The sequence below is a fragment of the Meleagris gallopavo genome, chromosome 2, assembly GCF_000146605.3.
Source record: "Meleagris gallopavo isolate NT-WF06-2002-E0010 breed Aviagen turkey brand Nicholas breeding stock chromosome 2, Turkey_5.1, whole genome shotgun sequence".
NCBI lineage: Eukaryota > Metazoa > Chordata > Aves > Galliformes > Phasianidae > Meleagris > Meleagris gallopavo.
Genome location: NC_015012.2, coordinates 83,914,790 through 83,922,122, shown reverse-complemented (window position 1 = coordinate 83,922,122; position 7,333 = coordinate 83,914,790). Strand labels below are relative to the sequence as shown.

General features: G+C 59.4%; 1 protein-coding gene across 4 annotated transcripts in view; it reads left to right on the top strand.

The window, feature by feature from the left end:
* LOC100544373 (arf-GAP with GTPase, ANK repeat and PH domain-containing protein 3) overlaps window positions 1–7,333 on the top strand; it is a 33,717-nt gene that overhangs the window by 9,401 nt on the left and 16,983 nt on the right. The gene's annotated exons all lie outside the window — the stretch shown is intronic.

Genomic DNA, 7,333 nt, shown 5'->3' with positions numbered 1-7,333 from the left:
GGCTGGGAGCAGAGCTGGGAGCAGAGCTGGGAGCAGGGCTGGGAGCAGCGCTGGGAGCAGAGCTGGGTGCAGAGCTGGGAGCAGAGCTGGGAGCAGAGCTGGGAGCAGAGCTGGGTGCAGGGCTGGGAGCAGAGCTGGGAGCAAAGCTGGGTACAGGGCTGGGAGCTGGGCTGGGAGCAGAGCTAGGAGCAGGGCTGGGAGCAAAGCTGGGAACAGAGCTGGGAGCAAAGCTGGGAGCAGAGCTGGGAGCAGAGCTGGGAGCTGGGCTGGGAGCAGGGCTGGGAACAGAGCTGGGAGCAGAGCTGGGAGCAGGTCTGGGAACAGAGCTGGGAGCAAAGCTGGGTACTGAGCTGGGAGCTGGGCTGGGAGCAGGGCTGGGAGCAGAGCTGGGTGCTGGGCTGGGAGCAGAGCTGGGAACAGAGCTGGGAGCAGAGCTGGGTACAGGGCTGGGAGCAGAGCTGGGAGCAGGGCTGGGAACAGAGCTGGGAGCAGAGCTGGGAGCAGAGCTGGGAGCTGGGCTGGGAGCAGGGCTGGGAACAGAACTGGGAGCAGAGCTGGGTACAGGGCTGGGAGCAGGGCTGGGAACAGAACTGGGAGCAGAGCTGGGTGCTGGGCTGGGAGCAGAGCTGGGAACAGAGCTGGGAGCAGGGCTGGGAGCAAAGCTGGGAGCAGAGCTGGGTACAGGGCTGGGAGCAGAGCTGGGAACGGGGCTGGGAGCAGGGCTGGGAGCAGAGCTGGGTGCAGTGGTGGGAGCAGTGCTGGCTGCAGGGCTGGGAGCGGGGCTGGGAGTGGGGCTGAGAACAGAGCTGGGAGCAGAGCTGGGAGCAGGGCTGGGAGCAGGGCTGGATGCTGTCCCACGCCATGATGGAGGCTCTGGGGCAGTGCCTGTGCTGCTGCACAGAGCAGAGTATCACTGGGAGTGGGAGCATGGGGTCCTCTCTGCAGGACCTTTGTTCCTCCCAGCAACACCTTAAGGGTTATTTGTAGTCTAAGAGTAAAGCGCAGATCAGAGATTGAATTTGTTTGTAATTAATACTTTTCATCATGAATCATGTATAAAATAGTGCAAATTCATATTTATATTACAAATATGTACTATAGCATTCAGGTGGTGACACCTCATGCATGTTTACCGCTCCCTTCAGCAGGAAGATGAGTCCCGAATGCGAAGCAGAGCCGCTGCCCTCAGCGTTGTGCTGCCGGGACCTGCGGGGCGGCACGGGGCCAGATGGGAGCAGGGAGCTGCAGGAAGATGCAGGGCTGAGCCCCGTCTGTGCCCCGTGCTGCAGTCACTGGGATGCCATCTTCCCACAAGGTGTAACTGCTCTCTCTCCTGTTGTTATTTCTTTCTGAGGAGTGGGAGCTGGTGCGGAGATGAAGGAGACCTGTCAGAGGCGCCTGCCAGTTGTGTGCCCCCAGCTCAGAGCCCAGGAGCTGCTGTTTCTCCCCAGGAACTTGGCCTTGTTTAGCCCTGCTGAGCTCCTGTGCATGCTCAGTCCCCAGCTGGGCTCTCCAAGCAGGAGTCGCTTTGTTAGCAGCTGTTACCGACAAGTGTTGGTGGAGGTGATGTGAGCAGGGAGTTCTGCAGCGGCGGCCAATGGTTGACCAAAGGTTGGCTAACAGTTTACCAGCAGTTGACCAGTGGTCGACTACAGGCTGACTGTGAGCCAGCAGCGTGTGCTGGTGGCCAAGAAGGACCCTGGGATGCACTGCAGAGAGCGTGGCCAGCAGGGTGAGGGAGGTGATCCTCCCCTCTGCTCTGCCCTGGGGGGCACATCTGGAGCAGTGCACCCAGTGCTGGGCTGCCCAGTTCCAGGCAGACGGGAACTGCTGGAGAAAGCCCAGTGGGGGATGCGAGGTGGTGGGGCCTGGAGCACCTCCTGACGGGGCAGGCTGAGAGCCCTGGGCTGTGCACGTGGAGGAGAGAAGGCTGGGGGATCTGAGCGGTGCTCTGTGCAGTTGTTCCATCGGTGCAGTGGGGATAATTGTGCACAGTGTAACTGCTGCTGGTTCCTGGGCCCTCATCCGCATCCCAGCGGTGCACTGAGCCGTGCAGTGCTCAGCCACCACCACGGGGCTGTTGTCACAACGTGCCACACCGTGGCTTGGGTGGCACTCACAGCTCTGCATCTCGCTGCATCCTGACGTCAGAGCGTGGCGTTACCGTCCCTGTGGTCAGGCTGTGGGCTCCCTGCAGACTTAGGTGGGCAGCCAGATGGTTTTGGCAGACCGAGGCTGTTCTGGTGGGAGGAAGGCGATGCTTTCAGCTCCCAGTGAAGTACAGCGGAGCTGTGTGGGCAGAACGCACTGACCAGTGCTGCATTTTGGGGCACGCTTTGGCACAGCGGTGGAGGGCTGTAAGGAAGGAAGCAGCTATCCCAGGCTTTGTATGAATGTGCAGAGTTGTTCCTGTGATGTGCCAGTGGCAGCGTGCAGCAGCAGGCAGGGGTGAGGCAGGGCTGTACAGGGGCTGAGCAGTGCTGGGCACAGCAGCTCCCTGCCACTGGGCTGAGTCCTGTCGTGAGCCTCTTCATTCTCCAGTTTCAGCATGCAAAACAGCAGAGCTTTCAGCATCTGGGCAGAGCTCTGCTGTGTGCTGCCCCTGCACACCCACACTGCACTGCACCCTGCACACCCACACTGCACCCTGCACACCCACACTGCATCACACCCTGCACACCCACACTGCATCACACCCTGCACACACACACTGCATCACACCCTGCACACACACACTGCATCACACCCTGCACACACACACTGCTTTGTGCCCTGCATGCCTGCACTGCACCGTGCCTCACACAACCTGCTGCTCTCCAAGGGGAGAGCAGAGATTGATTTGCTCCCGCCCAACAGAATGATCATTGACCCTAATTAGAGACAATTGCTGGGACTTGATACTCTTGCTGCTTGCTAGAACACTGAAGGAGCAGAGCAGCGCATGGCAGGGCTGAGCAGGGAAGGCAGCTTTGGGGGGGTGAGGAGGGGAGGACCCGACTGGCTGTGCTGTGCTGGGCAGTGCTGGGGGAGGCAGGTGGGCGCAGGGCAGCACGGCTGAGGCTGCTGTGCGGAGCGTCCGGCTGTGGGCACCTGCAAAAACGAAGAGATGTAATTAGTGGCCACCTGTGAAAACGTGGGTCTGAATTACTTGCCCGTGCTGCCAAGGGAGCTGGAAAATGGGGCAGCTGGTATCTTCCAGAGGGGGCTGAGGGCCTTTCCCTTCTGCACTGCACCTTCTGTTCCCCCCAGAGCGGCTGCAGGGCAGGTCGGGGCCGTGCAGCTCACAGGGGATGGGAGCTCCTCTGCTGCACCCCATGTCGGCCAGAGCTGTTGCTGGGGCTCTGCCCGCAGCCTCGGGGTGCACTGGTGCTGTGTGCTGTGCTCACTCCATGCACTGCAGCATTCCCAGCTCACTGCGCTGCTGGCAGTCAGTGCAGACAGAGCACAGCACAGCACTGCAGCCTTAATGCCGTGGTTGGCAGCCCCCATCCCAGCCGTGCTGATCGCTTTTGGACTTTCAGCCGCACGGTACCTTTTGGTTTTGTATTTTAGGCAGCGTTGCTCATACGTATGTTTTCTTTAGCTCATGATTTCAGGTTTCCACGAGGACTGAGTGTCACCTACGGTCACATTAGCAGAGCAGAAGGCAGGTTGAAAATCAGCATCATTTCTTCATCACCCACTCCCCGCTCCTGCTTTCCAACACTTTGGCTGTGTGTCTCAGAAACGGTTCCTAAACATTTTGCTGCGATGTGGTGGAGAGTGAATGGTGCTGTGACAGTGATACCCACAGGAGGACCCACGCAGTGGGAATGGTGCCGTCCTGAACCCGCTGCACCGAGGCACAGCATGGCACTGCAGAGATGCTGTGCTCCCTCTGAGCTGGGGAGCAGCAGCTCAGGCACAGGTAACCCCGACGTGGTGCTGCTGCTCAGGCAGAGGAGAGCTGAGAGCAGAAACAGGGAGCTTCAAACGCGCACAGACACACACGTGCTCAAAAATACATATCTGAGCCAATTTCACAGAGCTGAAAGCAATTAGAGCCAGATCTTTGGGGAAAAAGAAACAGGAAAAAGTGTGGAGCGTAATTAGGAGCGATGAAAGGAGCATTTTACTGGATAGCAAAAAGTCAAAATCAAAAGAGAGGCTGCACTACTTACAGGTATTAATCTGGGTTAGAGGAGACGTGAACTGCTCTCTCCCTCTGTCCGGATCACAACAGATGCACAGGAGCAGAGCAAGGAGAACCAGGTTGTGCAGCGCTGTCACAGAATGCCTGGGTTGAAAAGGACCTCGAAGATGATCCAGTTCCAACCCCCTGCTGTGGGCAGGATCGCCAACCAGCAGCGCAGGCTGCCCAGAGCCTGTGTCAGTGTGTGTAAATGCAGCCACCTCCCAGCAGCCTGGCCTGGGCTGGCCGCGTGCTGCCCCTGTCCTGCAGGGAGAGGCCTCTCCTCCCTCCGTGGTGCTTTACTTCAGGAACCGATAAACCCCACCTGTGCTTCCTCCTCCCTGCCCAGCCCAGCATCTCCCAGCTCCGCTGGCTGCAGGAGCACACGGCGCCGTTACCACAAGGGGCTGCAGGAAGGTAAAGACAGCAAAAAGTTCTTTTCGAGTTTATTAGGAACTAATGAATCCTAACGCGGCGTTGGTTCATTACTACATGGAAATAATAGAGCGGTTAATAAAGAAAGGAACCACGTGTTCAGTAAACACTTCTGTTTGGTGTCTGGGAAGAGGAGAGATGATGTATCTTAGCACAGAATGATGAATTCTTCATATTCCAGCTGTAATTAGAAGCAAATTAAACAGCAGGTAGGAGATTTAGGCGTGTTGGAATCAGCGAGTGTGAGTTATTTAATTCGGGAATTTTGGAAGCCTTTCTCAGCGGTCTGTGGTGGCTGCAGTTTGGGGCTGGGAGGACTTGGGGGGCTCAGGGGATGTCCTGTGATTGCAGAACGTGCCGTGCTGGGAGAGGTGTGGGGAGCTCTGTTGGTGTGGTTGTAGCAGAAAAAAGGGGCTGAGGTTTTTTCCCAACGCTGTTTGTTGGTACCAAGAGAGGAGCAAAACTGGTAACAGAGAGCACCTTATCAGATGCTTGTATAGCAAGGTCCAGTGGTGGCTGAGGAGGGGTGGCTCGGACCGGAAAGAAGCAGCACAGCTCCCACCACCACCGCAGCCTTGGGCAGCTCTGCTGGGAGGAGAGCCCGATTGCTGGGGCTGCTCCTCCGGGAGCCAGGCAGGCTCAGAGGGCTCCACCGTGGCCACGGACCCCTTCAGGACCGTGAGGGCACGGAGCTGCGCTCTGCTCAGCGCTGTGGGGGCACAAACCGCAGCCCAGGAGCTCCCGGCACGCAGCTCCGCACGGGGACGGCGCTGCGGCTCCCCTCCTCGGGGATCTCCCACCCCGCTGTGCTTGGGGGTGGCGTGGGGGGACCAGAGGGACCCCGAGGGCCCCGTCCTCAGCCCCTGCGGGTCAGTGACCCGGCTTTGCCGTGATGCTCAGGAGTGGGTGTCAGCCACGCTGGTAGGGGCAGAACTGATGTGCCGCAGCCTGGCTTCATCAGCGCTGGCCGGATCAGTGCACTGTCAGAGGGAAGCAGTCCTTTCCACAGTGATGCTGTCAGAGATGACTCCAGTGTTAATGCTCTAAATGTGACCACGTATCCATCTGCTGCGTGGTGTTACGGTGCCGTGGGCTGTGAGCACTGCTGAGGTCACAGCAACGCGTTGATGTGAAATTCTTTACTCTTTGAGTTCTGAACAAACAGGAATGGGAAAAGCTCTGCTGATGGACTGTGGGGGGGCATGGAGAGGTCAGGCCTGGGGGCTGTGCTCAGAGAGGCAGGCAGTGCATTACATGTGTCTTTCTCTTTACCTTCTGCTTTGCCTAATGCACAGGGATCCTGTCACGCAGCTCGGGTGGTGTCACGTCTGGGAGGAGGGGGTCTCTGCTGGACCAACCTCCCTGTCCCCAGGACGAGGGGGATGTGTGCAGGGCTCAGGCAGCTCCACAGGGACGCAGGATTTGGGTGCTCTGTGTGGTCACGCTGCTGGTGGGGCAGTGCCTGCAGGGAGGGCTGCTCCAGCTGTGCGTCGGGCAGACCTGGGCGCTGCACGGCCCTCGGGATGCTGCCCTCTGCTGCGGGACTTCCCCAGGCAGTGTTCTGTGCTGTTTGCCTTCCTCTGCTCCCTGCTGTGCATTGCACACGTGCTGCCCATCACCTTCTCTTCCACCTCACCCCATCCGATCCCGTCCCACTCTGTCCCACTCCATCTCGTCCCATCCCAGGACCCATCCCCTCTCGGTCCCAGGGGTGTCCCTGCTCCGGTGGCAGCGGGCTCCCTCCCACCAGGAGGAGAGAGGAGATGGATGCGGCAGTCAAGAGCGGAGCGCCAGCTAATTACCCTTCCGAGTGTGTCTTGTAAATTAAGGGCTAATTAGAGGCAAAGTCAGTGTCATGGTTTTACACGTGTTTCTGTGGTGCTGAACAAGGCAGGGAGGGGGAGTGCACGGCAGTGGGGCTGAGGGGTTTGAGCGGTGGCACTGCACTGGGGCTGTGGGTCTGCAGTACCCGGCCCCATGGCTGTGCCGGGCCTGGCCCCACAGCTGGTGCTCAGGGCTGCAGAACCTGATCCCACGGCTGCAAGGGGGGAGACACTCAGGCTGCCCCCCATTCTTCTCGTGCCCTGGCCGCCAGGTGCAGCCACTGCTCTCTGTAATGGAAATTTGGGCTTCTGGAACTGAGATCCCAGCACTCCGCAGCCACAAGCAGCACTCAAACATTGGTGACATTTGGGTCACATTTTGCACTTTTCTTTGGGAATGGTGGGGACAGAGCTGTAACTTTCATGCAAAACCCTGGTGCTTTACTGGGGGGGATGCAGCCGTGGGGCACCAGAGAGCAGAACGCAGCTGACCTCACAGCATGGGGCAGCGGGGGAGCTGTGGGGCTGTGTGTGCAGGGCCAGGTGTGGTCGGTGCCCCTCAGCAGTGTCCTCCCCCAGACTCACCGCTGGCAGCACTCAGCAGCAGGAGCAGCTCCGTGTGTTCGCGTGGGGAGTCGGGGCTGTTCCCGTAATCCAGAAACATTTGACCCATTTCAGATCCAAGTGATCTCATCTTCTTTGGCTGCTTCCGTTCCCCAGAACTTTCCTCGTGGCTTCCAAGCTCCCGGGATGCAGCTCAGGGGGTCCCAGCGGGGGCAGAGGCCTTTCCCCCCCGTGTCCCCATGACGTCCTCCATGGGGTTTCCACTCACCCTGTGCTCTGTGCTGGGGCGCCCAGGCGGTGGAACTGCGTGAGGACGGGCGCTGGGGCTGCTGGCGGTGGC